We start from the raw sequence: 14,400 nt of genomic DNA on the forward strand, positions 1-14,400 counted from the left end.
CTCTCAAAAGGGGACGATTGGGAGACCTTCATGGAGAGACTCGACCAATACTTCGTGGCCAATGAGTTGAAAGGGGATGAAAAAGTGACCAAACGAAGGGCGATCCTCCTGACTGTCTGTGGGAGCACTACCTGTGGCCTCATGAAGAATCTCCTGGCCCCGGCTAAACCAACAGAGAAATCCTACAAAGAACTGGGTACGCTGGTCCGGGAGCTCCTAAATCCTAAGGAAAGCGTTTTGATGGTGAGATATCGGTTCTACACGTGTCAACGATCGGAGGGCCAGGAAGTGGCGAGCTATGTCGCCGAACTAAGGCGCCTCGCAGGACACTGAGTTTGAGGGATTCCTGGAACAAATGCTCAGAGACTTTTTTGTACTGGGCACCGGACAATCCTTCGCAAACTGTTGACTGTAGAAACTGCGAATCTGAGTAAAGCCATAACGATCGCCCAGGCATTCATGTCCACCAGCGACAACACCAAGCAGATTTCGCAGAGCAAAGAAGCTTCGGTCAGTACTGTGCATAAAGTAACGTCGGTTTCGAGCAGAAATGTACCGGGCAGAACGTACACGCTGGCAGCTGTGGCCCCACCTCAACTGACCCAGAGTCCGCCATCATCTGTTAACGCGAGGCAGTTAACACCCTGTTGGCGCTGCAGGACTGATCATCGGCCCCATCAATGCCGCTTTAAGCAACACGCGTGCAATGGCTGCAGAACGATGGGACACCTCCCAACGAATGTGCAGGCGAGCTGCAAACCCTGCAAACATAGACAATAGGTGCAGGAGTAGGCCATTCGGCCCTTCGAGCCTGCACCACCATTCAATAAGATCATGGCTGATCATTCCCTCAGTACCCCTTTCCTGCTTTCTCTCCATACCCCTTGATCCCTTTAGCCGTAAGGGCCACATCTAACTCCCTCTTGAATATATCCAATGAACTGGCCTCAACAACTCTCTGCGGCAGGGAATTCCACAGGTTCACCACTCTCTGAGTGAAGAAGTTTCTCCTCATCTCGGTCCTAAATGGCTTACCCCTTATCCTTAGACTGTGTCCCCTGGTTCTGGACTTCCTAACATCGGGAACATTCTTCCCGCATCTAACCTGTCCCGTCCCGTCAGAATTTTATATGTTTCTATGAGATCCCCTCTCATCCTTCTAAACTCCAATGTATAAAGGCCCAGTCGATCCAGTCTCTCCTCATATGTCAGTCCTGCCATCCCCGGGAATCAGTCTGGTGAACTTTCGCTGCATTCCCTCAATAACAAGAACGTCCTTCCTCAGATTAGGAGACCAAAACTGAACACAATATTCCAGGTGTGGCCTCACCAAGGCCCTGTACATCTGCAGTAAGACCTCCCTGCTCCTATACTCAAATCCCCTCGCTATGAAGGCCAACATACATTTGCCTTCTTCACCGCCTGCTGAACCTGCATGCCAACCACCATATTGCAGAGGAGGATCGGTCCACAGTGGATCAGACGGAATTGGAAACTCGTACGGAGGAGGCAGAGGTGAACATGTTCACGACGAAATGCCCACCAATAATGTTGAAAGTTGAACTGAACAGTAGTCCAGTGCCTATGGAGCTGGACACGGGGTCAAGTCGGTCCGTAATGAGTAAAACGGCCTTCGACAGGCTGTGGGGGAAGAAGGCACAGAGGCCCAAGCTCAGCCCCATTCACACGAAGTTAAGGACTTACACCATGGAACTAATCCCGGTAATTGGCAGTGCTGAAGTCAAAGTCTCCTATGGCGGGGCAGTACACGAACTCCCGCTATGGATTGTGCCGAGGGATGGCCGCACGTTGTTTGGCAGAAGCTGGCTGGGGAAAATCCGCTGGAATTGGGACAACATCCGAGCGCTCTCGTCCGTTGACGATATCGCATGTACCCGGGTTCTGAGCAAGTTCCCATCGTTGTTCGAGCCAGGCATCGGAAGCTTCTCGGGGGCGAAAGTGCAGATCCATTTGGTTCCCGGTATGTGACCCATCCACCACAAGGCTCGGGCGGTACCGTACATGATGCGTGAGAAAGTGGAAATCGAGCTGGGCAGGCTGCAACACGAGGACATCATCGTGCCGGTGGAGTTCAACGACTGGGCCAGTCCGAGTGTTCCGGTACTCAAGGAGGATGGTACGGTTAGAATTTGCGGCGACTATAAAGTAACGATTAACCGTTTTTCGCTGCAGGACCAATACGCACTACCCAAGGCAGACGACCTATTCGCGACTCTGGCTGGAGGGAAGACGTTCACCAAGCTGGACCTGACCTCGGCCTACATGACGCAGGAGCTGGAGGAGTCTTCGAAAGGTCTCTCCTGCATCAACACGCACAAAGGTCTGTTTATCTACAACCGGGGCCCGGTCGGGATTCGGTCAGTCGCGGCGATCTTCCAGTGGAACATGGAGAGCCTGCGAAATGGTCTTCCAGGACAACATATTGTTGACAGGTCGGGACACCATGGAGCACTTGAAGAACCTGGAGGAGGCTCTTAGTCGGTTGGATCGCGTGGGGCTCAGGTTGAAACGCTCGAAGTGTGTTTTCCTGGCGCAGGAGGCCGAGTTCTTGGGAAGAAGGATCGCGGCAGACGGTATCAGACCCACTGACGCCAAGACAAAGGCCATCAAGAACGCGCCGAGACCACGGAACGTGACAGAGCTGCGGTCGTTCCTGGGACTCCTCAACTACTTCGGTAATTTCCGACCTGGGTAAAGCACCCTGCTAGAATCCCTACATGTGCTACTGCGCGAGGGAGACAACTGGGCATGGGGGAATTCACAAGAGGCTGCCTTTGAGAAAGCCAGAAATTTACTGTGTTCTAACAAACTGCTTGTTCTGTATAACCCATGTAAACGACTAGTGTTAGCTTGCGATGCGTCATCATACGGGGTCGGGTGTGTGTTACAACAGGCTAGTGAATCGGGAATTTTGCAACCGGTTGTATAGGCATCCAGGAGCTTGTTTAAGGCCGAAAGGGCCTACAGCACGGTTGAAGAAGAGGCTCTGGTGTGTGTTTATGGGTTAAAAAAAATGCACCAGTACTTGTTTGGCCTCAAGTTCGAGCTTGAAACTGACCACAAGCCGCTCATATCGCTATTCTCGGAGAGCAAAGGGATCAATACCAACGCCTCCGCCCGCCTCCAAAGATGGGCGCTCACGCTGTCGGCATACAACTATGTAATCCGCCACAGACCGGGCACAGAGAACTGCGCTGATGCTCTCAGTCGGCTACCGTTGCCCACCACCGGGGTGGAAATGGCACAGCCAGCGGACTTGCTTATGGTCATGGAGGTATTTGAGAATGAGAAATCCCCCGTTACGGCCCGCCAGATCAGGACCTGGACCAGCCAGGATCCTTTACTGTCCCTGGTAAAAACACTGTGTCCTCCACGGGAGCTGGTCCAGTGTCCCAGTGGAGACGCAGGAAGCGATTAAGCCATTCCACAGACGCAAAGATGAGCTGCCCCTGCAGGCGGACTGTCTCTTGTGGGGCAATCGTGTGGTCTTGCCCAAGAAAGGCAGAGACACATTTATTGGGGAACTACACAGCACCCACCCAGGCATCGCGATGATGAAAGGCATAGCCAGATCCCACGTGTGGTGGCCGGGTATCGACTCAGATTTAGAGTCATGTGTACTCCAGTGAAACACTTGCTCTCAGTTGAGCAATGCACCCAGAGAGGCACCGCTAAGTTTATGGTCCTGGCCATTTAAACCGTGGTCGAGGATCCATGTGGACTATGCGGGGCCCATTCCGAGGCAAAATGTTTTTGGTTGTCGTGGATGCTTACTCAAAATGGATTGAATGTGCAATAATGTCTGGAAGCACATCCACGGACACCATTGAAAGTCTAAGAGCTATGTTTGCCACGCATGGTCTGCCCGATGTCCTAGTCAGCGACAATGGGCCGTGCTTCACCAGTGCCGAATTCAAAGAGTTCAAGACCCACAACGGGATCAAACATGTCACATCTGCACAATTCAAGTCCGCATCCAATGGCCAGGCAGAACGGGCAGTCCAGACCATCGAGCAAAGCTTGAAACGCGTGTCAGAAGGCTCCCTGCAGACCCGGTTTTCCCCGAGTACTACTCAGCTACTGCACCAGACCCCACTCACTCACAGGGATTCCCCCAGCCGAGCTGCTCACAAAAAGGGCGCTTAAAACAAGGCTCTCTCTGGTCCACCCTGATCTACATGATCACCTGGAGGACAGGTGACATCAACAGAGTGTGTACCATGACCGCACAAACTTGTCACGCCATATTGAGATCAATTATGGACACGGTCCCAAATGGCTCGCTGGCACGGTCACAGCCAAAGAGAGGAGCATGGTGTTTCAGGTCAAACTAACCAATGGACAAACACACATTTGGAGCAAATTAGACTGCGGTTCACCAACAGCTACGAACAACCTGAAGAGGACACCATCAACTTTGACCCTCCAACACACATACACAAGTGACAACTGACAAGCAAGGCCGGCTGTCCAACAGCCCAGGGAAGAACTGACCAACCCAACCAGCATTTGTACCAAGACGATCGACAAGAGAGCGCAGAGCCCCAGATCGTCTCACCCTGCAAGTAAGTGTACCGTTGACTTCACGGGGGAGTGATGTTATGTATTTAACCCCTTGTAACCTGTATTACACCTGTCCACCAGAGGGCCTACCTGTTGGAGTCCCAAGGGATCCCAGCATCCCTTGGGAGCACAGTATATAAGCAGGCCAGCCACAAGGTACCTGCACTCTGGAACTACAATAAAGGAGCTAAGGTCACACTTGCTCATTACCCATAATACTCGGTCTGACCATTTATTATGAGTATAACCAGTGGGAAGCTGTTTAACCTATACCGCTTCCAGGCCAGGTCCAAGATCACCCCAACCTCTGTCGTCGAGCTACAGTACGCGGACGAGGCTGAACTCCCGGATATAGTCGATGTATTTACTGAGGTGTATGAAAGCATGGGCCTTACGCTAAACATCCGTAAGACAAAGGTCCTCCACCAGCCTGTCCTCACCGCACAGCACTGCCCCCCAGTCATCAAGATCCACGGCCCGGCCCTGGACAACGTGAACCATTTCCCATACCTCGGGAGTCTCTTGTCAACAAAAGCAGACATTGGCGACGAGGTCCAACACCGCCTCCAATGCGTCAGTGCAGCCTTCGGCCACCTGAGGAAAAGAGTGTTTGAAGACCAGGCCCTCAAATCCACCACCCAGCTCATGGTCTACAGGGCTGTAGTGATACCCGCCCCCCTTTATGGCTCAGAGACATGGACCATGTACAGTAGACACCTCAAGTCGCTGGAGATATATCGCCAACGATGTCTCAGCAACATCCTGCAAATCCCCTGGGAGGACAGATGCACCAACGTTAGCGTCCTCGACCAGGCCAACATCCCCAGCATCGAAGCACTGGCCACACTCGACCAGCTCCGCTGGGCAGGGCCACATTGTCCGCATGGCCCCCAGACACGAGACTCCCCAAAGCAAGCGCTCTACTCGGAACTCCTTCACGGCAAGCGAGCCCCAGGTGGGCAGAGGAAACGTTACAAGGGACCACCCTCAAAGCCTCCCTGATAAAGTGCAACATCCCCACCGACACCTGGGAGTCCCTGGCCAAAGATCATCCCAAGTGCAGAACGTGCATCCAGGAGGATGCTGAGCACCTCGAGTCTCGTCGCCGAGAGCGTGCAGAAACCAAGCACAGGCAGCGGAAGGAGCGTGCGGCAAACCAGTCCCACCCTCCCCTTCCCTCAACCACTGTCTGTCCCACCTGTGACAGAGTCTGTGACTCTCGTATTGGACTGTTCAGCCACCAAAGAATTCACTTCAGGAGTGGAAGCAAGTCTTCCTCAATTCCGAGGGACTGCCTATGTGTGTGTGTGAGTGAGTGTGTCTGTCAGTGTGTGATTGTGTGTGTGATTGTGTCATCTTCATCATCATAGGTGTTATGTATTGTAAACATTGTAAAGCAGGCAGAGGAGATGGTGACGAATTTTTTGGGGGTATCCAAAACGGAGGAGGACGCTCCATAGACCCTCGCAGTTGGCAGAGCCAAAGGATTGTGTGGCAGTGTGTGTGCGATTGTGTCAGTGTGTGATTGTGTGTCAGTGTGTGTGCGATTGTGTCAGTGTGTGAGCGTGTGTGTGATTGTGTGTCAGTGTGTGTGCGATTGTGTCAGTGTGTGTGTGATTGTGTGTCAGTGTGTGTGCGATTGTGTCAGTGTGTGAGCGTGTGTGTGATTGTGTGGCAGTGTGTGTGCGATTGTGTCAGTGTGTGTGCATGTGTGTGATTGTGTGTCAGTGTGTGCGCGATTGTGTCAGTGTGTGTGTGTGTCAGTGTGTGAGCGTGTGTGTGATTGTGTGTCAGTGTGTGTGCGATTGTGTCAGTGTGTGTGCGTGTGTGTGATTGTGTGTCAGTGTGTGATTGTGTGGCAGTGTGTGATTGTGTGGCAGTGTGTGTGCGATTGTGTCAGTGTGTGAGCGTGTGTGTGTGTGATTGTGTGTGTGATTGTGTGGCAGTGTGTGTGCGTGTGTGTGATTGTGTGTCAGTGTGTGTCAGTGTGTGCGCGATTGTGTCAGTGTGTGAGCGTGTGTGTGATTGTGTGTCAGTGTGTGCGCGATTGTGTCAGTGTGTGAGCGTGTGTGTGATTGTGTGGCAGTGTGTGATTGTCAGAGAGAGTGTTTCAGAGCCATCGAGCTCTCACAGAAACATTACTTTACTTTGGAACAGACAAACTGGAACACGGTGAGGGGGGGGGGGCAATTTAAAGGGATAAAATCCCCGCCCTGGTGGGACATTGGTTCCTCCGTGGTCCGGATTTGCTCGCACACTCTAGCAATTGTACAGTTTTATCATTGTAACCTATTTGGTGCGGCTGTCTTGCAAAAGGCAAAGCAAGGCGCTCCGAATTCGGTGGGAGGCCTTGGTTAAAGGTTGAACTTGAATGTTTCTCTGTAAATATGTTGTACCAATGTATTTCGTACTGTATTTTAAGGGATGTATTTGGGGTGTTTAAAAGTACAATATATAGGGTTGGTTTTTTCACCAGCGGCCGTTTGATATTCCAGAGGGATTCTTGAAATACCAAAAAGGGGACTGTGAGCATCGGCCTAAACATTTTGGACTTTAAGTTTTGGACATGGCTTTTTCGTATTTCAGAAGAGCTGGAACGGGCCCAGGCATGTTCCAGAGGAATACACATCTGGTGGGTGGGGATAGTCTGGGATGGCTGAAAGCAGATGGAGGACCCTTTTGTCATGTAATGGGAACCCATCAGTGAGAGATCGGGTAAACTGGTCAGTGCTCACGCCATCATCCGGGATGAGATAGCCCCGGAGCGCGGGAACCTCGGGACAAAGGAAGCTATTTGGCCACGCAGACTCGTTGGGAGCCTTTATCCCCAGGGAGAGCCCGGTAACAAAGGCACAGGCCGAAGGTGTGATTCATTGCTCTTTGGTTGGACTGCCTCAGACAAAGGACTGGTTTTAGGCACGAGGATTCAGCATTTTTCAGGAATAGGAGAACGGCAGTTTTCTGCCATCTCTCTCTCTCCTCTTCTACACTTGCTTGCTTTGTTCAACGCACAAGGACCGAGCACGCCGCCTGGGATGGAGAGAATAAAGCTTCATCTACGAGCAAAGAGACCATCGCTATTTCAACTGGGAAGCCGACCTCGAGACTGGACTTGGAAACCACAGATTTGTTCTGTTATATATGTAAACCTGTAAATACCTTGTTCAGCCACCAGAGGGCTCATCCCCTGGAGTTCCAAGGGATCCCACAATCCCTTGGGAGCACCTGTACTTAAGGAGGCCTCACAGGCTGGAGAGGCACTCTGGAGACCTGCACTAAAAGACTAAGTTCACACTTTACTTTGAGCTCACGGTAATCTTTATTCATACATAACAACTGGCGACGAGATACAGATGGCGAACCCCACCGCAACGATGCAGAGAACGGTGGGCATCCTGGAGATATTTTCGGAGGGAGATGATTGGGAAACCTTCATGGAGCGATTCGTGTCCAGCGAACTGGAAGGAGAAACGAACGCTGCCAAATGAAGGGAGATTCTCCTCACCGTTTGCAGGGCACCAACGTATGGCCTCATGAAAAATCTGCTTGCTCCAGCGAAACCCACAGAGAAATCGTATGATGATTTGTGCACACTGGTCCGGGAGCATCTTAACCTGAAGGAAAGCGTTCTGATGGCGAGGTACCGGTTCTACACGTACAAAAGGTCTGAAGGCTATGTCGCTGAGCTAAGACGCCTTGCAGGACCCTGTAAATTTGAAGGACATTTGGAGCACATACTCAGGGACTTCTTTGTACTTGGTATTGGCCATGAAGTGATACTGCACAAACTTTTGACTGTAGAGATCCCAACCTTGAGTAAGGCCATAGCGATAGCCCAGGCGTTCATTGCCACCAGTGACAATACCAAGCAAATCTCTCAGCATACAAGTGCTGCTACAAGTACTGTGAACAAAGTGATGTTGTTTTCGAATCACAACATACAGGGCAGGCCTCACATGCCTGCAGCTACACATCCGCAGATGTCTCAGAGTCCACCATCAAGGGTGATGAATGCAAGGCCATTAACACCTTGTTGGCGCTGCGGGGGTGATCATCGTTTCCATTCATGCCGATTCAAAGGATACGTTTGCAAGGGCTGTGGAACAATGGGACACCTCTAACGTATGTGCAGGTGAGCTGCAAACCCTGCTAATCCTGCAAACCACCATGTTGCAGAGGACAGATCCATGGCGGATCACGGCGAACCAGAGCCTCAGGCCGAGGAGGCAGCGGTACATGGGGTGCACACATAGTGTCCCCCGATAATGCTGACGGTCGAATTAAAGGGACTCCCGGTATTAATGGAGCTGGACACGGGCACGAGGCAGTCCATTATGAGCAAAAAGACTTGAGATAAATTGTGGTGCAGCAAGGCCTCAAGGCCAGTCCTGACTCCCATTCGCATGAAACTGAAAACGTATACAAAGGAACTGATTCCCGTAATCAGCCGTGCTACCACAAAGGTCTCCTACGATGGAGCGGTGCACAAGCTACCACTCTGGGTGGTACCGGGCGATGGACCCACGCTCCTCGGCAGGAGCTGGCTGGGAAAGATACGCTGGAACTGGGACAACGTCTGAGGCCTCTCATCCGTCGATGACACTTCGTGTGCCCAGGTCTTAAACAAGTTCCCCTCGCTGTTCAAACCAGGCATCGGGAAGTTCCAAGGAGCAAAAGTGCAGATCCATTTGATTCCAGGGGCGCATCCCATCCATCACAAGGCGAGAGCGGTACCGTACATGATGAGAGAAAGGGTAGAAATCGAGCTGGACTGGCACCATTTCGGCGATCGCATTCAATGAGTGGGTCAGTCCGATTGTTCCAGTCCTCAAGGGACCGTCAGAATCTGTGGTGATTACAGAGTAACTGTCAATTGTTTCTCCCTGCAGGATCAATACCCACTACCAAAGGCTGATGACCTTTTTGCGATGCTGGCGGGAGGAAAGACGTTCACGAAGCTGGACTTGACCTCGGCCTACATGACGCAGGAGCTGGAGGAATCATCGAAGAGCCTCACCTGCATCAACACGCACAAAGGTCTCTTCATTTACAAAGATGCCCGTTTGGGATTCGATCAGGCCCGGTGATATTCCAGAGAAACATGGAAAGCTTACTGAAGTCGGTCCCGCGCACTGTGGTCTTCCAGGACGACATTTTGGTCACAGGTCGGGACACAGTCGAGCACCTGCAGAACCTGGGGGAGGTTCTTAGTCGACGTAACCACTTGGGGCTCAGGTTAAAACACTCGAAGTGCGTTTTCCTGGCACCTGAAGTGGAGTTTCAGGGGAGAAGAATCGCGGCGGACGGCATCAAGCCCACCGATTCGAAGACGGAGGCAATCGAGAACGCACCGAGGCCACAGAACGAGATGGAGCTGCGGTCGTTTCTAGGACTCCTGAACTTCTTACCGGGTCTCAGCACACTGTTAGAACCACTGCACGCCTTACTGCGTACAGGAGACGAATGGGTATGGGGTAAAAGCCAACAAAATGCCTTTGTAAAAGCTAGAAAACTGCTCAAACAAATTGCTTGTGTTGTATGATCCATGTAAGCGTTTGGTACTAGCATTTGATGCATTGTCATATGGCATCGGGTATTGCTTATTGCAACAAGCTAATGAATCTGGGAAATTGCAACCGGTTGCTTATGCATCCAGAAGACTGTCTAAGGCTGGAATTTTTTGAGGATGTAACTAGCAGAGTGGACAAGGGAGAACCAGTGGATGTGGTGTATTTGGACTTTCAAAAGGCTTTTGACAAGGTCCCACACAAGAGATTGGTGTGCAAAATTAAAGCGCATGGTATTGGGGGTAATGTGCTGACGTGGATAGAGAACTGGTTGGCAGACAGGAAGCAGAGAGTCCGGATAAACGGGTCCTTTTCAGAATGGCAGGCAGTGACTAGTGGAGTGCCGCAGGGCTCAGTGCTGGGACCCCAGCTCTTTACAATATACATTAATGATTTGGATGAAGGAATTGAGTGTAATATCTCCAAGTTTGTAGATGACACTAAACTGGGTGGTGGTGTGAGCTGTGAGGAGGACGCTGAGAGGCTGCAGGGTGACTTGGACAGGTTAGGTGAGTGGGCAAATGCATGGCAGATGCAGTATAATGTGGATAAATGTGAGGTTATCCATTTTGGGGGCAAAAACACAAAGGCAGAATATTATCTGAATGGTGACAGATTAGGAAAAGGGGAGGTGCAACAAGACCTGGGTGTCATGGTACATCAGTCATTGAAAGTTGGCATGCAGGTACAGCAGGCGGTGAAGAAGGCAAATGGTATGTTGGCCTTCATAGCTAGGGGATTTAAGTATAGGAGCAGGGAGGTCTTACTGCAGTTGTACAGGGCCTTAGTGAGACCCCACCTAGAATATTGTGTTCAGTTTTGGTCTCCTAATCTGAGGAAAGACGTTCTTGCTATTGAGGGAGTGCAGCGAAGGTTCACCAGACTGATTCCAGGGATGGCTGGACTGACATATGAGGAGAGATTGGATCAACTGGGCCTTTATACACTGGAGTTTAGAAGGATGAGAGGGGATCTCATAGAAATGTATAAGATTCTGATGGGACTGGACAGGTTAGATGCGGGAAGAGTGTTCCCGATGTTGGGGAAGTCCAGAACCAGGGGACATAGTCTTAGGATAAGGGGTAGGCCATTTCGGACTGAGATGAGGAGAAACTTCTTCACTCAGAGAGTTGTTAACCTGTGGAATTCCCTGCCGCAGAGAGTTGTTGAGGCCAGTTCATTGGATATATTCAAGAGGGAGTTAGATATGGCCCTTACGGCTGAAGGGATCAAGGGGTATGGAGAGAAAGCAGGAAAGGGGTACTGAGGTGAATGATCAGCCATGATCTTATTGAATGGTCCTGCACCTATTTTCTATGTTTCTAAGGCTGAGAGAGCCTACAGCATGATTGAAAAAGAAGCATTAGCGTGTGTTTATGGGGTAAAGAAAATGCATCAAATACCTGTTTGGGCTCAAATTTGAATTGGAAACTGCCCATAAGCCACTTATATCCCTCTTCTCTGAAAGTAAGGGGATAAATACGAACGCATCGGCCCGCATCCAGAGATGAGCGCTCACGTTGTCTGCATACAACTACGCCATCCGCCACAGAAAACTGCGCCGATGCTCTCAGTAGGCGGCCATTGCCCACCATGGGGTTGGAAATGGCACAGCCCGCAGATTTAGTCATGGTAATGGAAGCATTCGAGAGTGAGCAATCACCTGTTACCGCCCGACAGATTAGAACCTGGATGAGCCAGGACACATTACTGTTCTTAGTAAAAAAAGCTGTGTGCTTCACGGTAGCTGGTCCAGTGTCCCAGTGGAAATGCAGGAAGAGATAAAGCTGTTCCAGCGGCGCAAAGATGAAATGTCTATCCAGGCAGACTGCCTTCTGTGGGGCAATCGAGTAGTGGTCCCCAAGAAGGGCAGAGACACCTTCATCAATGACCTCCACAGTACCCACCCAGGCATCGTAATGATGAAAGCAATAGCCAGATCCCACGTGTGGTGGCCCGGTATCGATGTGGACTTAGAGTCCTGTGTGCACAGATGTAATACATGTTCACAGTTAAGCAATGTACCCAGGGAGGCGCCGCTAAGTTTATGGTCTTGGCCCTCCAAACCGTGGTCTAGGGTACACGTCAACTATGCAGGCCCGTTCTTGGGTAAAATGTTCCTTGTGGTTGTAGACGCATTCTCCAAATGGATTGAATGTGAGATAATGTCGGCTAGCACGTCCGCTGCCACTACTGAAAGCCTGCGGGCCATGTTTGCCACGCACGGCCTGCCTGATGTCATTGTGAGTGACAACGGGCCATGTTTTACCAGTGCTGAGTTCAAAGAATTCATGACCCGCAATGGGATCAAACATGTCACATTCTGCCCCGTTCAAACCAGCGTCCAATGGTCAGGCAGAGAGAGCAGAGCTTGAAGAGGGTAACTAAAGGCTCACTGCAGACTCGCCTATCCCGAGTCCTGCTTAGCTACCGCACGAGACCCCACTCACTCACTGGGATCCCACCTGCTGAACTACTCATGAAAAGAGCACTTAAGACCAGGCTCTCGTTAGTTCACCCTGATCTACATGAACAGGTAGAGCGCAGGCGGCTTCAACAAAGTACATACCATGATCGCGAAAATGTGTCACACGAGATTGAAATCAATGATTCTGTATTTGTATTGAACTATAGACAAGGTCCCAAGTGGCTTCCCGGCACTGTCGTGGCAAAAGAGGGGAGCAGGGTGTTTCGGGTCAAACTTTCAAATGGACTCATTCACCGGAAACACTTGGACCAAATCAAACTCAGATTCACGGACTATCCAGAACAACCCACAATAGACTCTACCTTTTTCGACCCTCTAACACACACAGAAGTGGCAACAGACCCAGTGGTTGACTACGAAGCAGAACCCATCACACCCAGCAGCCCAGCAGGACTCATCACCCCCAGCAGCCCAGCAAGGCCAGCTGCGCAGCAGCCCAGCGAGGGCCCAACAAACGACTCACCAAAACCAGCATTTGCACCGAGACGATCAACCAGGGAATGGAAGGCCCCAGATCGACTCACATTGTAAATAGTTACACTATCGACTTTGGGGGGGGGGGGGGGAAGTGTTGTTATATATGTAAACGTGTAAATACCTTGTTTAACCACCAGAGGGCTCAGTCCCTGGAGTCCCAAGGGATCCCACAATTGCTTGGGAGCACCTGTACTTAAGGAGGCCTCAGTCTGGAGAGGCACTCTAAGATCTGTAATAAAGGACTATGGTCACACCTTACTTTGAGCTCACAGTATCTGGTCAGGCTCTTTATTCATATGCCCTCCCTCCCTCTGACACGTTCTCTCCCTGACTGACTCCCTCCCTCCGACATCCTCACGCTCTCTGACACGTTCCCTCCCCCCGGCACCCTCCCTCCCTCCCTCCGACACACTCCCTCCCTCCGACACGCTCCCTCCCTCTCTGATACACACACACCCTCTGACACCCTCCCTCCCTCCGACACGCTCCCTCCCTCTCTGATACACACACACCCTCTGACACACTCACTCCCTCTGGCACACTCACTCCCTCTGACCCTCCCTCTGACACACTCCCTCCCTCTGACCCTCCCTCTGACACACTCCCTCCCTGACCCCCTCCCTCTGACACGTTCCCTCCCCTCCTCTGATACACTCCTTCCCTTCCTCTGACACACTCCCTCGCTTCCTCTGACACACTCCCTCCCTTCCTCTGACACACTCCCTCCCTCTCTCTGACACACTCCCTCCCTCTGGCACACTCCCTCCCTCTGACACACTCCCTCCCTCTGGCACACTCCCTCCCTCCCTCTGACACACTCCCTCCCTCCCTCTGACACACTCCCTCCCTGACCCCCTCCCTCTGACACGTTCCCTCCCCCCCCCTGACACATTCCCTCCCTCCCTCTGACACACTCCCTCCCTGACCCCCCTCCCTCTGTCACGTTCCCTCCCCCCCTCTGACACACTCCCTCCCTTCCTCTGACACACTCCCTCCCTCTCTGACACCCTCCCTCCCTCTGGCACACTCCCTCTCTCTGACACCCTCCCTCCCTCTGGCACACTCCCTCCCTCTGGCACACTCCCTCCCTGACCCCTTCCCTCTGGCACACACACTCCCTCCCTTTGACACACTCTCTCTGATGCCCTCTCTCCCTCTGATTTGCTCCCTCCCCTATGATACGCTCTCTCCCTGACTGACTCCCTCAGACTCCCTCCCTCCGACACCCTCCCTTCCTCCGACATCCTCACGCTCTCTGACACGTTCCCTCCCCCCGGCACCCTC

At 51.9% G+C, this 14,400-nt stretch overlaps 1 long non-coding RNA gene across 1 annotated transcript in view; it reads right to left on the bottom strand.

Moving 5' to 3' along the window:
- Positions 1-13,314, bottom strand: part of LOC139255577 (uncharacterized) — a 62,121-nt gene extending 48,807 nt beyond the window's left edge. The window contains exon 1 of the long non-coding RNA XR_011592057.1: positions 13,238-13,314. This is a non-coding gene — a long non-coding RNA (uncharacterized lncRNA). The remainder of the gene's footprint in view (positions 1-13,237) is intronic.
- Between the last annotated feature and the right edge of the window lie 1,086 nt (positions 13,315-14,400).

This window comes from Pristiophorus japonicus, unplaced genomic scaffold (genome assembly GCF_044704955.1).
Source record: "Pristiophorus japonicus isolate sPriJap1 unplaced genomic scaffold, sPriJap1.hap1 HAP1_SCAFFOLD_610, whole genome shotgun sequence".
NCBI lineage: Eukaryota > Metazoa > Chordata > Chondrichthyes > Pristiophoridae > Pristiophorus > Pristiophorus japonicus.